We start from the raw sequence: 21,623 nt of genomic DNA on the forward strand, positions 1-21,623 counted from the left end.
GTGCGTGGAACTTAATGGGAGATCGGAAACTAAATCGAGAACTGTAAAAGTGTATTTTGGTTGTGTGGGTCCAGAACTAATCTCGTTGCCGCTCCCGCATGACCCCTCGAAACGGCAAAAGACATGTCGTAAAATGATACCAATTCGGCGCCAGCAAACTTCCAGATTTATCCCTAAAACCGTTGAAGACAAGTTTATGTTCCGAATTAACTGATGTAGGGTGGTAAATCCCAGTGTTTTGATAAGACACTCTCGAGGTACATAGCATAAAGTAACAAACATTTTCGGCTATGCGTGTCTCACAGTTTGACAAGGGAACCACAAATTAGTCATCACTGGGAGCTTTTTTAGGAGTTTTCGCGTCGATTGCACGACCGGAAGATTCACAAGCTCGGCTGATTGCTTTCGCTACAAACGCCTAGACAACGTGGCACGTGCGACTTAATAATAATTTAAAATTTAATTAATAACAAGAAATGCGCGTTCGAGGAGTTGTGAAAAGCCGACGAGAGGTGCGATGGGCTGAACAAAAGTTAGCTGGGCCGTGAAACGCGCAAAAACTCCCTCGATAAAATTTATAGCGGGACCGAGTAGTAAAAAGGCGTATTCGGAGTTTTTAATGTGGGTGTCAAAGTACTTGAACGACTGTTAGACGAAACAAATATTGTCCTGAAAATTAAGGGAGGAATTGGTGGAAAGGAAACACGGAAGGAGGGGGGAGAGTTGAAGCCGTCCTAGTGAACGTCGACGATTTCGAATTTTTAGGAATGTATATGACCATGAGCGTAATGGAGAAGTTAGTGCAGGACCACGGTTAACTCGCAGACTAAATGTTTAAATAAACGCTAAAGGACCATAATATGGACTACATTCCTATACCAACCGACCACCATTAGCGCGGGGAAAATATGTCACAGATTAACGATGCGTTACGGAGGTTTCAGCAAAATTACATAACATTTATGCTGTTAAACTGAGCTGCTTCACAAAAGTTAGGAATTTCGGCACCTCGCTTGGAGCTGGCAGCAGAAGTAATTTTTTTGTGATCTTTTTCAAAAAATAACCAAAAGTATACTTTCGGTAATATTTTCTAATTTACTTAAGAAAACCGAAGAAGTAATAATAATAAAGAATTTTTCCGAAATCGAAAATAGCATAAAAATTACATCTCGACAATTGCGTATATCGTATGGCCCCCACGTTGTACCAACGCTTCACATTTTGGTCCTGGTATGCTTTCAGTGAGCCCGATTAGCGAGCCTCGTGGCAAATTTTCCCAAAACGGTGGAAGAAGTTCTCGAAGCTGTGGCATTGGTGGATGACGCGGTGGATGTTCTCAAACATTTCTTTGCAACATATTCAATGGAGTTAAAATCAGGTGGTTCTGACGGAAACGGTACACGTTCGATACATGCGTATTCAATCGAACCTATAACGATTCCCGCACGATGGGTTTAGGCACTATCGTCGAAAAATCGCAATTGTCCTCCTAGAGCAGCCGGCAAATCCGACAGAATGTCGTTGATGATGGCCTCTTCGTAGATCTGTGCAGTCGCGTTTCTTTCACATACGCACAACTCACTTTCCCATCACAGCAAATTCCACCCCAGACAGTTGTCGTGCCCCTTTAAAAGAATGAACCTCTTGTAGAGTTCTTAAGTTTCTGCGTACTCCAGGATTTGTCCAGACGCGGACGCGCCGACTATAAGAGTAACTGCCAAATTTGGACTCGTCCGTGAAAAATATAGAACGTCAGTCCTCACCCCAATTGATGTGCTCTCTTGCCCACTCTTGTCCTGGAAGTTTATTTTCTTGGGTAAGAGGAACTTTTGTCGAAAGGCGTCTCGAGACTGTGTTTACTGCCTTAAGTCTCCTTCGAATAGTTTTAGTAAAAACTTGGACCACCGGCCTGGCGTCTAAATGTCGACAAAGCGCAGGTTCTTCGCGCAGGAACCGTAATAAGTCGGTCTTGCGCGGCGGCGGTTCCTTCGGCGGCCTGTCGAGTTTGTTGGAACTTTGTTAGCGGTCTGGACATCGCGCTATGAGAAACGTGGAACACTTGGGCGACATCCGGCCGTTTTGGTCCAGCCCACAGGACACCAGCAGCCCTGTTCTGTTCCCCTGAACTTAAGTTCCTCCGAATCGTTATGAAAGTGTTGTAAGACTTTTGTACAGCCGAGTGAAGTACAATTACCGCCCCAAGTGGAATGGAGTCCGATATCGATGTGCTGATTGGATTTAAAGGAAAATGCGAAATAATAATAAATTTAATTTTCTTTATCCACATTGTCTGTTGCCGCCTAAAAGCTACATTTATTACTGTGCTATTTGTTATTTATCAAGATTTGACCGCATACCCAGCTTTTGTGGAGCAGTCATCTTTTCTACCGTATGTGGTCCGTCTGCGCAAAGCCAGAAATTTCCCAAAATCGTTTTTTGAATTATTCGCGAATCAAACTATTAAACATCGTTATCGAAACAGAACCTACAGTGTGCTCTATTTACGTAAGCCCCGGCAATAAAAGCAAATCTTTTATATCTCTTTAGCTCTCTTGTTTAACGGGCGAAAACAACATAATTTAGATAAAAACATTACTTCAGCCAGTAGGAGTACACAAAAGGGAGTACGACAGACAAGATAGATCAGCTCGCATGTGGTGTTGTGAATAAAATCACTCCCCAGACGGCAGTTGGTCGGTAATCCACGCCTTACGTATCTAAAACATCGAAGCGAGCCCCTAAATCTTGAATTTCCTTTTTGGATTCAGCAACTACACGTGTCTATTTTTCCCGTTTTGTCGACGTTTTGTCTGCAGCTTTTAAAAGGGCCATTTGTCAAATTAAGCGGGGCATTTGTTTCGGCTCTTTAATGCCATCTAAAATAGAATCTTTCGTCTCAATAGGAAATTTGCCAAAAATTCCTCCATTTGTGCTCTTAAAAATAAATTCAAAGAGAATCGCGTTATTGCGGCAATGAATTCCCTAAACCTTCCATTAATGCGGGAAGTGCCTCAACTTAATGGACAAGTGCCACTTAACTGTGGGATCAATTTCAAACGTCAAACAGCAGAGAAATGCAATTTAGCATTACGACATAGAGCCTCTTTGTTCCTTTTATGCGAAATGTACAGGCTAGTAGAAGGTAATTACACGGTTATCAAATTTTCTATCCAGGTGTAGTAATGTAATCTACGCTACTGGAAACCGATGCCTCAACATGTATACACGAGTTTTAATAATGATAATAACATACCGAATTTCCATAACGACATATACACGATGTTTCCCTGTCGATGGTAGATTAGACCTTTATGGAGAACGGGGCGCAAGATCTCTATCGACCAAACTTTTTTAACATAAAACATCTCCGGCGAGGCGGCGTTGCCGGTTATGCGGAAAAGTAGTAGCAACTTCCATATATGCATAGTAAACAACACGCTATATGTAGCGCCTCGGCGGGCTCCCTCCGTGGCGCTGCGCATTTCCCTAAGTAAGAGCTCCATATTGACGCAATCAAACGCCCCATTGAGATCAGAAAAATCGCAGCCCGAGTGTCGCCCCCGTTCAAAGAAGAAGTAATTCTCTTGTATAATTGGAGTGTGGCAGACATAGTCGGTCCTGTCTGGACTCAGTCTGACGGGGCGACACTTTATGGATGTACTCGTCTATAATTTATCAATAAAGATTGATAGTGGACTCCCTTCTTAAGTACGGGAACTGCCTTGGTGACTTGGAACAGTTCAGGAGATTGACCCTCCCTAAAAGACCTACCTATGCAAAGTGCCCCGGACCTACCTAGCCGAACTCCATAAGGTGGTTTTGGACATCAAAGATTACCGAAGGTGAAAAATTTCGGAAAACTCAGCACACTTTGAGGAAATACATTGTTTTTTTTTGAGGACTTGTTTTTTGTAATTTAAATGCCCTCGTATGTTCTCTCGCATTGCCGCTACCAAAAATGCCATTGCTACCGTTGGAAAGCCACTTAAATTTCCTATTTTAAACAGCCATTGTGAGTTAATCTTATTTGCACTTTGCTGACTTTTCAGAGGTCTGAATGTAAAACTTTTTTATTTCTTTCTTTTTTGTCAAAATTTCAACCGTCCATCGTTCCAAAAGATTTCCCCATCTTACGTCATCTCACACTTGAAACGACAAACATCTACAGCCAAGTACCTTCCTCGAAGTTACCTTACTGTTAAAAGAGTGAGGGAGGTGTCAGTTATTGAAAAACATTTTAAACGAAACACGACAAGGCTCTCAAAAATAAAAAAAATAAATTTCCTCAAGGTGGGCTGAGTTTTCCGAAGTTATCTATCTTACAGTTTTGGCGGCTTTTGATGTACAAAACCCCCTCCTGATTTGTGACTCGATAGTTCGGAGACACCCTGTATACACGCAGGCCAAGACGTGACACAGACGCGTCCCATGACAAAACTCCAAACCTCATCGAAACCCCACGATCTTTTATCTTTCAATTTATTTCCCACCACGTCCAATACCTCCCTATCCATCACGGGTGACAGGAATAGGCTGCGATAATTGACCCTCGTGGCAGCCCGACATTTTGGGAGTCCCCGAACTCTCCCAACAAATTCCACTGGAACTGTCACCTCGGGGCATCCGCGATGACATCTGTTACGCTTTCTTCGTCTACACAAATTGCCATATTGGAGCTGCAGGGTCGCTCGTGGGGGATCCCCGCGACCATCTCTTCTCCGAATCCCCATCACAGCTACTCACTCCGTTATGGTTAAATGACCGTTCAGTGGCCCTAACCAAATTCGAATATTTGCCCCTTTCGTCGATTTCGCGTTGATGATGGTAAAAAGGTGTAAAGAAATCACGTGGACGGTCGACGTTTTAACATTCCCTTGCATGTGAAAGATCAACGACATAAACGTCTAGGGCAAGTGCCAGTGATTAAGACACGAGGAGCCATCATCATCTTTTATTACGTGCTTGCTAAGCCGTTTTGCTTGGGATGATCAAACATGCCTACACGAGACACACATAGATTTAATCAAAATAAATATGCCTTAATTATACAAGCAAACAAATAAATTACATTCCGTCCCGGGGAGCAAACAAAGACAGACGTCTTAAGGGTGGAAAATTGCGTCTGTAACAAGGTTACCGAATAAGAATTGGGGTGACAGATTGACGCCACATTCATATCTGTCTTCTTCTTATTTAATTTCGTCGGCGTCGGGGTTTTTGTCTTGCAGGACAGCAGGACAGCAAGACGCTGGATTTTAGATCAGCCACACGGCAATTTTTCAAACGGTTTTGTAGATTTGTTTAACATTAGTTCGGTAACGAAATTGACTTCTACACTTACCCCTTGTGTATTTTATTTTGGCAGTTTCCTTCCAGCGTTGCACAAAGGTCGTGCATAAAATTCATAATTTGTATACGCTTAACCTAAATTTACCCTAATTCGTTGGTCTCTCTACGTAAATCTGGATAATCTGAATTAATCTGACAGTTTTTCCTGGTTAAAGTGGCCCAAACTTAGGGCCATTTGTTCCACGAGGCGAAAAAATTGTAGATTTACTGCGGTGACGATATGAACAAAGAAGCCAACGTAAGGCGGAAAATTTCCGTTTCCGGCTAGTAAATTGGTATAATTTCATTGTCCCCCCTGACCCTAAAAAAACCGCAAATATGTTCCAACGTTTTCAGGCGGATGTTTCTTTTAAAATTTTCAAAAAATCTCCGAAAAAAAATGAGAAAATCTGCTGCCAAGAGAAATGCCTTTTTTCTGAGGACTGGCTTGGATTCAGTCCTCTTTTCCTCTAACTCAGCAAGCTAATTTTACTTTTCCCGCAGGGGCAGTAACCTGACCAGAATGTATTCCTCCTGCTTCTGAAGCTCAAATTTAAACGCCAAATAGGCCAAAACTAACCCGAAACTACCAGACGTTTTTCCTATTCCGGAGCTTAAACTGATGGAATAGTTTCCTTATGCCTGAAGCCTCACCTGACCTGAATTAATTTCCTCTCCTTTTCGGCAACTAAAATAACTCAAACCGACCTGATGTTTCCTAGATTTTTATCGACTTTTATCAAGTTTACTCCTGATTCGGACATATGAAACCTGGACGAAACCGATTTTTAAAATTAATTTCGTTAGAATTCTTTCGTACCTCGCCGCGGCAGATATCTAAAGACTTTTAACGCCTTTCGCAGAAGACTTTTTGTAATTTTGATGTCGACGCGCATGCGGTATAAAGACACGTTGTTCCGGCGTTTCAAATTGGCGATGCGACTTTTCACGACTAGTCGCGAAATGTCGCACTTTCCGAAACCGGTTCCGAAAAATTCAAATATCTTTTAACGTCGACATTCCAAGGAAGATTTCTGACAATGTTTAACCGAAATTTTTCCTTTCGTGAAACTTCTTGCCCTCCGAATTTGATTTCCAGCTGAGAGTTCCCCGAGTATCGCATTCTAACGGAAGTTCACGTCAAATTCGGACGCACATGTACGAATGACCACCGAACGCCCTCGAAAGCTCTGGTACCTTACAACTGACGTAATAGCCCTAGAATGCAAATTGGGCAAGGTGCGGCGCAGAACTGGTCGAAGACTCAGACCACGTGAATGAGGATAGGTGCATGTTTCCATTACAAAATTAGCCTGGCTCTAACAACTGAAAATAAAATGATTAGTCCCAAGTTTAAACTGCAAAGAATATTACTCGTATAAGCAGAAAATCTAATTACACACAAATTAGCGTCATCAGTTTCCGCTTTTAATGAATGCGCGCCCTTATTCCGCACATTTAAGGCGGAATACGGAGAAGGGAATAACCAGAGAAGGAAGATTGATAGACTTTTTAAGTCGTCCGTGAAATATTAAACGGCTGGAATAAATTTATAATGGTCATTATTAGCATTTATAGCTTTTACGTTTCGTTTGAGAAAGACGAACGAAAAATCGCTGAAATAATCATGGTAATTAATTATCCCCAGTTTTTATGAGGGCCAGTTCATTTTATCCAGATTTTACGGCTTACAGAGGGTCGTTAATTGACAGCAAACCTTAACACATTACGCATTTCTTTCACCAAACGCGGAAAGACAATTTTCACGGCACTAAAACATTTAGCAGCCGACAATTTCTCACTTTCCCGATGTAACTTCAAATTCCCATTTCATAAGTTATCCTGGAAAATTTTTCAGTAGCCGTCATAACTCAAAACGCGATTCATCCATTTCGGACTTAATCTGATTTCTATCGCGACAAAATCCACGGCTCCACCATAACTCTTTCGGGAAATTCCACGGAAAGTGTTTAAGCATCGGATTTTCCGGATCGAAATGGCACTTGGACTAAAGCCTAATGGGTTTTGTTTTCTGCACAGGTGCGATTATTATTTAAGTGGCAATTGGAGTTGGGCTTTGAGAGAACCTCATGGTTGGTTTGTAAAAACCGTTTGGTTTCGATTTTATGTCCTAAGGACGCGTTCAAAGGCATTGGAAAGCTCGGTTGGACGGTGCTCAAATGCGAAATGCAAAAAGAGTCCAGGAGTCCGAAGCTGTCAAGCGAATTTGAGAAAAGAAACTATCGAGCTAATTCGATGATACGAAATGCATTTCGCACATTTCTGGAATACCCGTGAAGTGATTGCGCAATCAAGTCAAGTAAAATAGCATTTTCCGCACACGCTTGTAAAACGCGTTTTTCATATTTCCACGTACAAATGGATGCGATAAACTATCCTTTCCCGCACGGAATAGGCTATAAAGCTCAATCGAATTTAAAGTAATACCTAAATTTATCAAGAAAGTTAGTTTTAATACCTTTAAAAATATTATTGTGACCTTGCCAGATGAAAAACTATCAGAAAAGTTCAAACTGCAGTTTCCCGGTTCCTATCCCTGTTTCATGTAACTCTGGAGGAAATTTACAAACTCAGTAAAACTTTATATTTTTCGCGAATTACTTCAAATTCCTCAAAGGAAACCAAACGTTTTCCCCGTGGTGTTCCTTCAAAACGGATTTACTGGCCTTGTCTCTGCTTTTTCTCCGGTCTGCCAGACTATTTATGTCCTGACTTATCGTCCAATAAATTTAATGGACCATAGGGCATGATTGCACTATACTACATTCAACGAGCTTGCATTTGCAGACTTTCCGCCCTCGCCTGGAAACACCCTTCGTTACCTGAAAAATGAAAGTGTGACCTATGATGAGGTCTTTCGCGATTTTCATCATCTTTTTACTGCACATCAACCGGAGAAAATGATCAAAAGTTCCTTCTCGAATTTTGTTCTCAGGTGCTGCCTGGAAAATGTAAGATAATCTCTATATGCTGAACTCTACGTCTGTTTCAATGCATCTTGGAAACTGCCTTGGAAAATGAACGAAACGAGCAAAAATGAAAAAGAGCGTTTCAAGAGTACGCACTGGAAGGAGGTAGTTTAGATGGCATATAGCATATTAGGCAGTTTATTCTGGATTAAGGTATTACAAGTGTATGGTCCCTAACAAATTGGGCACTCACGACTTTAAGAGGTAATTGTGTTCTCCGCTTCGGGACACAATAAATATTATAATCCGTTCGGTTCAGTACGGTTTGGGAGTGATATTCTCCTTTCAACTGGAAATACCGAACTTCTTTGATCTGCACCAATATTTCAGCACGTCAGAAAATATAAGGAAAATTTCCAGAAGGTTTTGTTTTCGGTTATGTCTCAAACAATTTTCGGGAGAAAAATTTTTTCAATTTCTAAGCGTCAATCAATTTAATTCAGTTCAGGAGTTGGTACTTTTTCTATTCGTGTACGGGAAAGCGCACTTCCCTCCAAACATTCAAGGGCGGAAAGTTGAAGTTTCGTGCATTATTGCGGAAAAGCGAGATATTAACAAGATGGCAAAGCAAATTCCGCCAGGTCGATGCAGGAATTTTTGCTATTTTTTATTGTTCCCACGTCATTTTCAACACTTCTTAGCTTAGTTCGCATTAGGAATCAATTAATTTTTAATTTAGTTGTGAACCTCCGAAGTCTAAAACCTTCAGAATTCAAGGGATATTTGTGCGGTAGGCATTTTAACACACTTGGGCGATATTGGCTGATGTCTAATTTCACATACTGCAGACAAAGTTAACCACAGCTTCTTGCAAGACAAATGCACCTGCCCAACACGATTGAAAGTGTCCCCTTCCCGCACTCGACTGCAAATCGAACTTCACGTTTTTCGATGAGCTGAAATCAGCCAGCTGTAAAGCATAACTTTTTATACTTGCTGAATAAGTATTTCCTAGAACTGCATGAAAAATAAACCAACGGAGCCTGATAATACAACCTGAAAATCGCAGATTGATAATGCGGACGCATAACATAGGCACACGAGTGAGTAAACCGCACTTGACGCCCTAGTCAAAGAATGATCATATATACACTCGTAAGATATTGTACCACTTGCCTTCGGCTCCTGTCAACAAATTGTCTTATCCTTATGCTGTTATGAGCGTAATTACTGTTCCGCTTAGCACGAGAAAGTGTAATTTTCGGGCGCAATTTTGCGCACTGAAACGTGCACGTTCAAGCACACTGAGTCAAATTTCAACTTGTAATGATAGAAATACAACGTCTTCACTCTGTTTTGAATATAGCAAAACGAAACGCATAACAGCGCCCAATTCGAAGCAGGTAATATCCCATTTACCCTCGTAAACTCCTTCCTTACGCTCCACTAAAATAGAGTTTCCCAAATCTAATTAGTGGCGCCTCCAGCTAGCAGGAGACAGGAAATTTCACGTGTCTTTCTTGATTGGGCTTAATTTGGTTATTTTTCCTGTGTCTTTTTATTGGAAAAATGATGAGACTTTTACTACATCTCGGACCCTTCTTTGACGAACCGAATGTTTCCAGACGAGATATGTGGCCGTTACTCGTGTTAGTGGCAGCATAAAGTTAATTTGCTAGAAAATTATTTCTTTCCCATCTTGATTGACGTGGGCTTTTATTATGCCGCCATTGAGGTCGTACACCAATTTTTCCTTTGATCGAGTAGATAACGAAAATATTTTTTTTCTTTTAATTTACTCTTATGGGACGCAATTTTAATCAGGCTTACAAGGCTTCCGCTAGCCATTTTCCGAGGAACAAAAGACTAACTGCGCCCTTAGTCGCTTGTTTTTACCGCCGACTATCGTTTTTCATCGCGTTCGCATTAAAAACGTCGGCCATTACGGCATTAAACGTCATCCATTAGCTCTTGGTGGTTAATTATCGTTAAATCTCCCGCTTGGTGTGGAGCCTGTGGTGTGCCTGAATACCGGAAAACACCGGCCAAAATGCCAAAGAACAACAGCCAAACACAATTGTTTCAAAGAACATCAATTTGCTGGACTCGGCATTGAGAGGAATCTACCTAATGTTTGATACAGATTTATGTCCAGAAATTTAACTCCCGATGTGCAAATTAAACCCTTTTAACTCTGTTTAATCTAAGCAAACAATGAAAAATTGAATTGCTGTTTATCCAGAGATTTTCTCGATGGCCGGAAATGCAAATAAACTGGAAATCGGTTTTGATGCGATGGTTTTGCCGTTACGATCGCCTAAGGGATGCAAAAATTGAAATTAGAGACTATTGGTGCAATGAGCTTGGTAAATATTGTTAAATAATCGAAACTTTCGTTTAAGTAGGTTAATCAGCGTGTTTCTTCAACAATTTTTTATTTGTCCGCAAGTACGTCTCACGTTAAGCAAATCACTTCGTACGTATAGTTCGTAGTTTAAATATTTGCGTGTCTAACGAATTAAGCAGCACATACGTGTCTAGAGTATGCGAGGGGAAGGTAATATTCAAATAACAAAAACAAAGATGCCGTGCGTGTATATAAAATTTCGGTCAAGTAAACTTTGGAATCATTTGACACCGTACACGTATGTCGTTGATATATTCTTGTACGTAGTCTCGAACATAAACCAGAGACAATAGAGACGGAAAATTAAATCACCGAATGGGTTCGCTTTTGACAACTATTGTTATCCTTGTTCCGCATATCGTGGTTTTTGTATAGGCATCTACGTTTCACAGTTGGAGCCGTTCGCCTGGATACCGGAACTCGGAAGTTTCATTTTAACATCATGCCATCTTTGCCTTGCAATGACGTTGATTGGTCGTTGGCTGACCTAACAATTGACATTTGTCATTGTCGCCTTCGCAATTTTGATCTCGAGCTCGAGAAGTGCCTTTTTAACATCTTTTGCGTACGATGCGGATATTCCGTTACCGATGTGGAAAAATGTGGAATTTAGGAAACAGACAGTATTTGCGATCTGTATTTAAGAGCATGACCAACTTGCTTGAACGAATAAGATAATGCAAAGAACCACACTTTACTACAAACAAGAACTGACCAAACTGCCGGCCAATTGCCTTTTTTTAGAAGCATCCACTAAATAAAAGCTTTTTTTCGCAATTGCAATTCTGTTAGCGTCAATTTTTAGTTCGGAATCACAAATTTTGTGATTGCGCATGCTTAATGATTGGGTGTTGCGAAAGAACCTATTATTTTATATTACTGTTTCAATGTTTACCTCTTTCTATCTTTCCGAAACTATTCCTTTTCTTCTTCTTCCCTCTCGAAATTATGAGTTTATGTATATTATAATCTGGCGTATTTAGGAAAGGAAGGATTTCAATATCTAATATCGTGCAGCCAGACGGCTTGTGGTTGCCAAAGTAATTGTGCTGACAAATTACCCAACAGGAGCATAGCCGTTTATACACGAAGATTTCATAATCGCATGACCAAATATAGTGGAATTCGATTTATTCAGCTATTTTATGTTTTATTATACACCAACTTACATAAAATATTTTAAATATTCGATATTTTACTTAAATGGGTTTTGTTTTGCCGTTAAAACAGAAAATAAAAAAATATTGTAGAATATTCCCCTACGCGCGCATTTTTGAATCGCTCCCCCGCTAACAGCGCCCTCTTCGCCCAGAGCCCGAAGGAAGTGGACCAGTGGAATAGTGTCATCTCTATTTTAACACTTAGTTGCCCGTCTCGTGTTGTTTTTGCAGGCACAAATGAACTTAACCTCACTTAAATAGGGCTCGGATTATCTTTATTATAAGTTAGATTTTATTAAAAATAGTCGATTTCAAGACTCCACGGACTTGTGTGATGGTTAGTTAAAGTGTTCTGAGTGCTAAAGAGGGTGTTTACATCGGGACAAAAGGTCTTCTTTATGGTTGATCCTGGCGAACATCGTCATTTGGGGACACTTAGAATTATGTCGCGAAATTGTTTTGGGAAACTGGCAGTGTTCAACGGAAATTAGGAAGCGGTAGACCAATTAAACGAACCCCATAACTTGCTAAAAATGTGAGGTGCGTATTGTTAAATTTCTTTGTTTATGTTGGAGATTACGTAAAAGAACGTATCAAACTTGACCGATTTTTTTTAATATGCATGTCTTACACACATTAGACCAACGGGTCAAAATTGATAACCAGAGGGTGTACGGATTCATTAAAGATGGTGGCATAAATGTATGAGTTTGAGTTGGTTATTTCGGAAACGTGACAATTTAGAGTGTGATCCGTTTCAGATGAAAACACCCCTGTACTTTTTGCTTTCGTAACTCGATTTCAAAAAACAAAGGCTCAAAAGGTACAGAATGAAAAACTCTATTTATGCTGTAAAAATTAGTTTCTAACTCATCTGACCAAGACCTGCAATACTAAAACTAGCTATATTTGAAAAAGCTACAATAAAAAGGAGAGGCTGGATGAGTCGATGAAGTGCGCCACTGGTATTAGTACACTGAGAAACTCCACACGTAAAAAAACCTCAAGCAGGGCTTGAAATATCAGAGGCATGTCGTGGACAAATTCATCTCTTAATCTTTTGTGAGCCAGATTCTTGGTGGTAAATAGCAAACAGCTTAATCAAGGCTCTATGTTTGCGAGTTTTTTTTGTAGTGATCACCCTTGATGTGGCATCTGCCACATCAAGGGTGATTTTGCTACGAACACATTTGTGTTCGTGGCAAAAGAGGTAAAAAAAAAAATCCCAAAAACGAAATTTCTGCTGGTTCGATAGAAAAAACTATTCATGGAAAATTGCAGGTACATGGAAGCAATAATTCTATTCCTGAAAGGGTCAAATTGTGTCACCCCTGTCCCCATTTAAATCCAGTGAGTTTATTTAGTTTGGCATCAAAAATACTTGCATGTGAGCGCACGATCGGAATACTTTAAATATTTGGGGAGTCACAAACTTTCTGTTTACTTTCTGACTATAAAAAAGCTAGAAAAATTGTTTGGTGTGAACCATGTGACGCGTGATAGTTTACTTGAATAATTAGTAATTTAGGATAAGAATAGCGGACCGCGTGTTTAAATTATTGTATACAATAGAGCTTGTCTAAGGTCTAGGTTCCCATAACTTCTAAATGAGTTATGGGTCTCTTAGAGGTGTGAGGTTGATAATTTATGGCGTCAAGTCTATTTATAAAAAAAAAAACACATTTTCTGTGTTAAGAAGAAAATTACATGTGTTTGGATTTAAACATCTGCCTATGCCGTTGTAGGAAACTCAATTTTCCGACTAAACAATCATCTATAGCCATTATTTCACGCCATTTTCTCCTCGTGGCGTCATTCCAAGCAAACGCCTTTCAAAGGATATAAAGCCTGCTTACACGAGGACAATTTCGCCTTATATTCCAGCGGTATTGTCCTGTGATACATCTTTCAAGAAGAGGTTTTCCTGGCTCCGGGAACAACTACAAGGCGTAACTAATAAATAAATCAATCCCCTTATTTCGCCTTGTCTAGAGGACTCCGAGGAATTGTTACATAGGGAAATAGAACTGCGAGTTTCGGCTAGATTGTGCCTCTGGTTAACTGTTTCGACTATATAAATTTGTGTCACTTTGCTAGTTTATTGCATGACGAGGGTGTATTTACTGTTATTGCTTTACATATTGCAAAGGGTTTGGAAATTGCTTTATTTTACAACTACTTCCCGATAAGCTCGCTCTTGTTGTTATTTGATTTAGGACGAAATTTTCAAGCAGAGTTGCAAATTTGGGTAATTGAAAAGCCATCGAGAGCTACCATGAACCCGCATGGTGTCTGTTGATACGGAAGCATCTAAAAAATCACCCGGGCCAAGAGGCCGCATTGCCGTAGACATACGCCGCGTTTGAAGACATGGAAAAGGCGTTCGAGAGCTTACAGGGAAAATTTTGAAAGTTTGTCTAACTCCCCAAGTAGAACTTCCATGTCGAAGATTTTTGAATTCCGTAACTCTCAAGTGTTGCGTATAAACTGTCAAATTTTTTGTTACGCTGATGAAGCAGCGGTAGAGAGGTTCCATAATGGCTAAAAAAAAATAATCAAAATTCCACCCTCAAAAGACTGAAAAAGTTTTTTTTTTATAACTATTAGTAACTAGATCTACGCCAATACATTTCAGAGCCAGAAAGCTTCCACCTCTTGCATATAAACAGTATTTGCGATCTCGCTAGTTCCCATAGTGCGCTCAACGTGCAACAGCTTCTTATTATTCAACATGCTCGCTCATGTCTTTAGTCGTTTGAATTATGAATTCAAACGACATACTTAGTAATCTCCAGGACACCATGGCACCTGAAAGTTCTTCGTGCTTTCGAAGCTAGAAGCCTGTCTCACCCAATTCTTGCATTTCCTCGGTTTTCAAACTGAATTTCAGTGCAATTTCCAACAAAGTTATATGAGTCTACATGGCGCTTTCATCAAAAATTAAACCAGGAGCAATTAGCACCTGACTTCCGACGCAAAAATCGATTTCCGGTTCTCCTGGGCCTGCAATTCCCAACTTTCCTTCGTCGACTGCGGTGGAAAAGTGCGCGAGGGTCGAGCTGGGGGGCACTTGTAAACGTGTTAAATTGTTAAATTCCAAGGGATGTTTTGGAATTCTCCCCTGTTTTTAATGGCCGATGCTCTAAATGCTTCATCTGCACTCGACAAACTGTGTTGATGTCGCTTTATATTATGAAATCCAGGGGCGCAGCAAAGACTTCTTTCTGGAAATAGTAGGAGGCGGTTCGAACACAAATATGTGCAGAATGTACATATTACTATATCGAAGAAATTCTTCATATTTCTCATTTAGCACTGAAGGAAAATTGAAAATTCATCGAATGTTCAAGTTCCTCCGTTGTTATCTATTTTTTTAATATTATCAGTGAAGAATTTTTGCGATATTAAGACTCTTCTTCCCATGATATACGCATTTCCTTTGGCACGCCTATGCAAGCTGTGATGATACAGTTCACCCTGACAAGTATATAGTCGGCGTTTTTGAAGGTGGTTGAAGTGTTCATCCCCCGGGGGTGCCGAATCCATGCCTTCCTGCGTTTTGGCCTAATACGGCGTGAAATTTTAATATTCGCCATTGTAAATGGAAAAACAACCGCAAAAAAGGGCCAGCTGCCGGCTATACGTTAATGCAAATTAACGGTGTGTGTCGGTGTGTCAAAGGACTTCTTTTTTGCTTCAAGTTAAGTTTTAATGTACCTGGAAGATTGTTCCTTTTGGCACATCGAATAAATGGATGGAGTCGTAACAAAAACCTGTTAACGTTGGGTGCGCAGTGCACATTCATTAATACGTAATGTATATATAAACACTAGGGGGGGGGGGTAAGAGCAGTTCAAAGTTGAACATTTAACCCGCAACACCCAATATGTATATTCGACGTTAGTTAGTGAATCGAATTTGCGCTTACTAAAAAATTGTTGGTATTTTCCTCATTAAGGGTGATCGATAGAAACCGAACGGATTGTACATTTGGACCCACAGGGGCCGATTTTTCATCCTCTCTTCGTACACTGTGCAAGTCACATCAACAGCAAACAATACAATAGGGGTACCTGGAGCCGCCGCCTCATTTTAGTTAATAAAAATCGAAAACAGTGGAGGCCCAAGCGCCCAACTCGATGTCGAATATCTCTGATCGACGATAATTTGTTGTGAAAATTATTTGTTATCGAGTGCCATCGGAGAGATAATTTTCCCGTCATGAATCATGTTTTCTCAAAGGCGTAAAAACGAAATTAAAGAAGCGTTTCATTTTCTCTTTTGATTTTGCTCGCGATTTGCTCAAGCACTCATTTCCCAGTTGCGTGGCTATAAGCTAGTAATATACGCTTATGTGTGTTAGAAGGATGTGTTAGATGTATATTAGACGGATGAAAAAATGCAATAGCATTATTTGGATTAGCAATTTAATGATTTAATTCCCCTGATTCTTCTAATTAAAACTTAATTAACGTCTTAAAATATAGCCAATCTTCTTGTATACGCCGTTTAAATCCCCCTCTAACTACCTAGTCCTTTCGTACCTCGAAGGATAATACTAAAAAATTTATAGGCTTTTCCCTTTTTAATACCCTTTCCGCACTTAAAATTCAAAGAGCGCCCGTGGAAATCTTTTTCAGAGATTTTTTCAGCCTTGTGCGGAAAATAAAGCTACCACTAATAAATATTAAGCATTCTGCATGATGTGCAGAAGGGAGGCCAAAAGGTTGTTTTCTCCAAGGGCTGAAAGTTCTAGTTGAAAGATGTTTCTAACTTGTAAAGTATTTGCAATTTTAAGTGAAAGGGCGGTAATTTGTATTTTGACTGCAATATCATCGTTCGACAAGTACATACTGGTATATCGAACATTTTCCTCCGCAGAACGAATTTGCTGTTTTAGCCAGGAAAAACATTGACGAACTCAAATATGTGGCCCAAGCTTCATATAATCAGCGGTTGCTGTTTCATACATGTTTTGTTATTATGCTTTGCTTGCATGTTAACCACCAGTTTATTGGTCAATAATAAACATTTATGTGTATACATACCATAACCGCATGATAATGCCAATAAACGTACACCGAGCTAGTATACTGGACCAAATTGCGCATTATTTTGGCTACAGCTATATTGGGAATTTTAGTAATATCGGATTGTTCGAATCAGAATTTCAGAATTCAGTTAATAAACCTTACGAATTAAGCCCTACAAGTAATGATAATGATCGAATTATTGAAGTACTGACAAACCTTTCCGAAGACGCATTTCCCATTGAGATGTCCGAATTCTACCTCAACTAGAACTTAATTTCCCGCTTAACTTTCGCAGAACTTCAATAATTGGGTCCCCAACCCCATTTCGCACAACACTAACGGTACATGATCCCAGACATTCAATTTAAGTATTATTCTCCTCTAACCAGCATCTTCTGAAATTGAATTGTCTTTTCTCTCCCCTTCATTATGACTGACACCATGACGATGGGACTTTTTGCTGACGCAGGGCGGATTGTTTACCAAATTGATGGGAAATATCGCTCGATCAGCTTAATAGATTAATTAGTCTCGTTTGTTTAGAGGGATACCGTGCCATTCATGGGGGCCCCATAATGCCTCAGTTTTATGCAACTTCTTGGAACTGGCAAAAGTTTGGTAGCTTTGAGATAATGAGGGCGCAAGTGCTCTTAGACTTAGGGGAACTGGCGGTTAGATGAATGCTAATTGCTGCAATTGAAGGTGGGTGGGTTACCAATTGAGATTTATGGATAGAAGGTGGAAATTGTCAATGAATTCGGCACTAATGCAATAATTACCACTTCAAAATCAATTACGTACGACCCTGAATTACAGTGGCAGATTGGTGAATGGTGAGCAATAGGAATTTTTAATGGGATTTTCATGTGTTCCGCTGTTTTCAGTACGTTACTTCAATTTCCTTCAAACTCTATTTGATTTAAAATTTCTTTTGGTACATCCCGGCCTTGTGCAGAGCAACAGTGAAATGTTAATTCATGTTTTGATGAACATTCCAAATTGTAAGTCGCACTGAAATCTCTGGTTGTTGAAATGCAACCTGACCCACAAGCACCCTTTTCGGGGGAGTACTGTCCTCGGCAGTTTTCCAGATAATTGCGGGATATTTGCACGGATTGAAGGAAATACGAAAACCCTTCGAAAGTTTTGGCGGAAAAAAATGGATTCTGTCCAGGTTTTCCATCCATCCGCACTATTCAGCAAATCTGACCGTGTATACCTTGAAAAAGTGTCGAAGCTAGCAAAATTTAGACTAAATATTAAAATGTCTGCGGAATATACCGTGCGACTTTAAATTGCTCTCCTCCCCTGTTGAATTTTTAACAAGGTATGTTTTTTAATGTCGCTCTCATCACCGGTAGCGCAAAATGACCGATTTAAAAAAACCGAAATATGGGTTAAGTGACCTCAAATTAAAAGTCTCTCAAAACTACCATTCGATGGTTGCACTGTAATTTAAAATGTATCGATTAGTTTTTGAGGAAAGGAGATATAAATTTGATTAAAAAATGCAATGCACACTCAGTTAAATAGTACACGAACAATGAAAAAACCTCTTTGTTGATAGGAAACTCGTTCGCTTTTGATTTTGTGCTCACAAACAGTCTTTGGTTATTTTATTTATCTTTTTATTAATTTTTTAATAACGTTTCAATTTTTAAAACTCGTCCATTTTGTGGTATCCACGCCGCAAGCAACGTTTAAAAAAATAAACAAACGTCAAAAAGTAGCATTTTACGTCCTATTTAATGCTGCTTTTTAATTAAAAAAAAATATTAAAAAGTGAAGAAGAGAAGGGGGTGCATGGTAGAAGGAAAACCGTAAACATATCTGAACCTAAAGATATTGTATTTCAAACACGAAGGTTTTGCACGTCTATGTTTCAAATTCTCTTGAGACGCGGTTGCTGTCTCTTTCACTGTTTCAAATGTCTGCTCTTTATTGAAGGGTTCCGTTCATGAACCCTTCCTCATGCCCTGTGAATGCTTAATTTCATGTGCCATCTGCGACTTTCGAAAGCCCAGCAAGTTTAAAAAAACACTTTTACTAACACCAAACAATTGAGAATAAACATTTAAAGTGTTCCCCAACATGTTCACACCTACATAAATCTGGAAGACTGCAAGGCAGCTAAAAACACCCCATCAAGTGCGGACCTTAAGAACCCCAACCACTTGTCTTTCTGAAATTTACTATCATCAGAATTTATGTTATACTGTCTTGTTGCGGTTAACCATAATTTATGTGTTTACATCAGAATTTTTATGATTTATACAAAGTGGCTGGATATTCCTGTCGCCGAGAGGGCACCGCCATTAAGCTTTTATGAATTCCAGATTTATGTGTCGTTTTACGCCGCGCAGACTTAATTCCGTAATTTGGTTCTTTAATATGACTTATGTTATTCAAATTTATATTGAGTTTAACGAGGCATGCAAGTTTATGTGTGGTATCACAAGTAGTCCGCAGGGTATGCCGTTATTATGCGTCGAGGTGTCATTTAGTTGAAGACTTAATTCGTCATGCATGAGTGAGAGGCGACAGGTTTTATGGAGAGTCATATAAGGATGGCCCATTTAATGCAAGTAGTTTGATAATTTGTATTCCATGATGATTTTCCGGGATGGCATCACTAATTTCTGCACATTAGAGGAAACCCTTGTGTCGCAAACAAGTCCAAGCACACGGAATAATGCGTTACATTCTTAGCTAATGAGGAAGGTGTATGATACGACACTCCACGAGACTTGTCCCAATCCACCTCTTTGAGTTTCTCTAATCAGGTTCAGGTGTAGTCAATTACGCCTCCCTTGTAGGACAAAAGCTCTAAATACACCCACTTGCATTCATGTACCATTACCCCCTAAATCCCACCCAGTGACACATCGCACTGTATATGCCATTGGCATTTATAATAATCAGCGTAATAACTTCGCCTATTGTGTTTGGTGCCATTAAAAATCCATGGTCCAAAAGGACTGTCATATATTCTGTCATAAGCAGGACGCGCCATCTGGGCTATTTATTAGGGCCTTCGGGGTATTTTTACCCCCTATTTAAGGGACGAGGGACACCCCTTTTTTCTTTTGTACGCGCCAACAAATTGTGTTATTAACGTGATTAGGTAAAATCGTATTGCTACGAAACGAATCGGGCTCTCTGTTTTGGGATAATTCGGTATTAGATAGGGACTTACACTGCGTTTAACTCTAATGGAGTTTAGGAAATGAAATTATTTTGGGGTGGATAATGGAAAACGAGATAAATATATTTTTCATTAATTTTATTGCCGCTAATCGAGAAGATTTAGATCCGTCCAAGAGACGCATTTGCCGCAAAATTCCTCTTATCTTTTAAGTGCATTTTTGTAGGGAATTAGGCATCACTCGAAAGCGTTTCCATGTCTGAAAACGCATTCTACACTAGTTATATTTAAACTAATGTTCTACTTTTGCTCATAACAAAGGAGTGCAATGCATACATAGCAAGAATAGGTGCTCCAGATTCTAGCCAACACTTAATTTCGCGAGTAAATAATTTCCGCACCGTATAAATTTCTTAGGATTCTCATAGTCAAATATCAAGTTTAAACTTTGAATTTAAACCTTTCATAAATGTCTTGGAACATTCTGATGTGACGAATTATCTCGTTAGTTTCTGTATCCAAAGCAGCTTAATCAGACGCGTAATCGAGAGGAAGAGCGAACAAGAGCAGAGGCGCTCGAGGCGACGGTACATTGTGTTACTAGTGCCGAAAATCACATTATCGCACGAGTAAGACGGCGTGGCGACGCGCACCAAAGGCGAGCGGGCGCAGTGCCTCGCGAGTGAAATCCTGTGATTTCCCTACACTTTTCCCACTGGCATTGCCCAGTGAGGACCTTTACCGAAGGATAAACCTGGCAGGCATGTAGTCACGCATTAATTATGTTTAGACTATTTTTACTACATCAAACACCCTTATATGAGCCGTTCTCCCATCTAAACTACGCGGCATGGCTCCTGCATTGCCATATTATAGACTAAACACCGAAAGCGACGATTCCTTACATGAAACGTCCATTATAAAGTGATTAGCGCCCCGTTCGCTTTTAATGAAACTGCAATTAAGTCTGTAAATAACTGAATGCAGTTTGCTACGATTATTATAACCCAGTTAAGCCCGGCGCATATGGTACAACCTTTGCTTCTGCATGTTCCGAATGGAGAGACGGGAAATTAATTTCGTTTTTCCATGGAGTGTTCGCCAAAATGAAAATGTATGATCTTCACGGGAGTAGCAACCGTTTTCTTGATATTTGTTCGGTTGTGGATTTAATTTCACTTCGATTGCGCTTGTATCGGTCCTTCCAGGAACGGAGACCCTGTCCATCCCCCTTGCGCCCTGCCAGGAAATTGGCGACGACATGTCAGCATTCGTGGAGGATGGGGGGCCAAGTGGAACACAACTTATGATACATCATAATGCATTTCACTAATTCTCCTCTTTTACCTACTAAGGCGCCCCTCGGAGTAGCTCCTTGAGTTCATGAATTTTTCTTTGATTCATCAACTCCCCGCGGGAAACTTTCCGCCCTGCAGTTCTCTTTTTCATTAATTTATCCTTCAATTTTGCTTCCGCATTCTTACTGATTAAATCCCAAAGATATGCGGAATCCACGGATTAGACATTTCCCTTCGTTTCTTCCTGATTTCGGCATTTACCCGAGAAATCGCCAAAAATTTGTCATCTCATAACGATGCTAAAACCCTCTGTCGGTGACCC

General features: G+C 40.1%; 1 protein-coding gene across 5 annotated transcripts in view; it reads left to right on the plus strand.

Annotated features, from left to right (window-relative positions):
* Positions 1–21,623, plus strand: part of LOC136339857 (roundabout homolog 2-like) — a 163,030-nt gene that overhangs the window by 72,710 nt on the left and 68,697 nt on the right. The window contains exon 1 of one of the 5 annotated variants that reach the window (XM_066283408.1): positions 12,054–12,365. The exons of 3 other annotated variants lie outside the window; for them this stretch is intronic. The gene's annotated coding sequence lies outside the window, so the exon portion shown is untranslated. Of the gene's footprint in view, positions 1–12,053; positions 12,366–21,623 lie in introns of those variants that run through there. One more of the 5 variants, XM_066283410.1, reaches the window with a different exon arrangement.

The sequence above is a fragment of the Euwallacea fornicatus genome, chromosome 7 (assembly GCF_040115645.1).
Source record: "Euwallacea fornicatus isolate EFF26 chromosome 7, ASM4011564v1, whole genome shotgun sequence".
Lineage (NCBI taxonomy): Eukaryota > Metazoa > Arthropoda > Insecta > Coleoptera > Curculionidae > Euwallacea > Euwallacea fornicatus.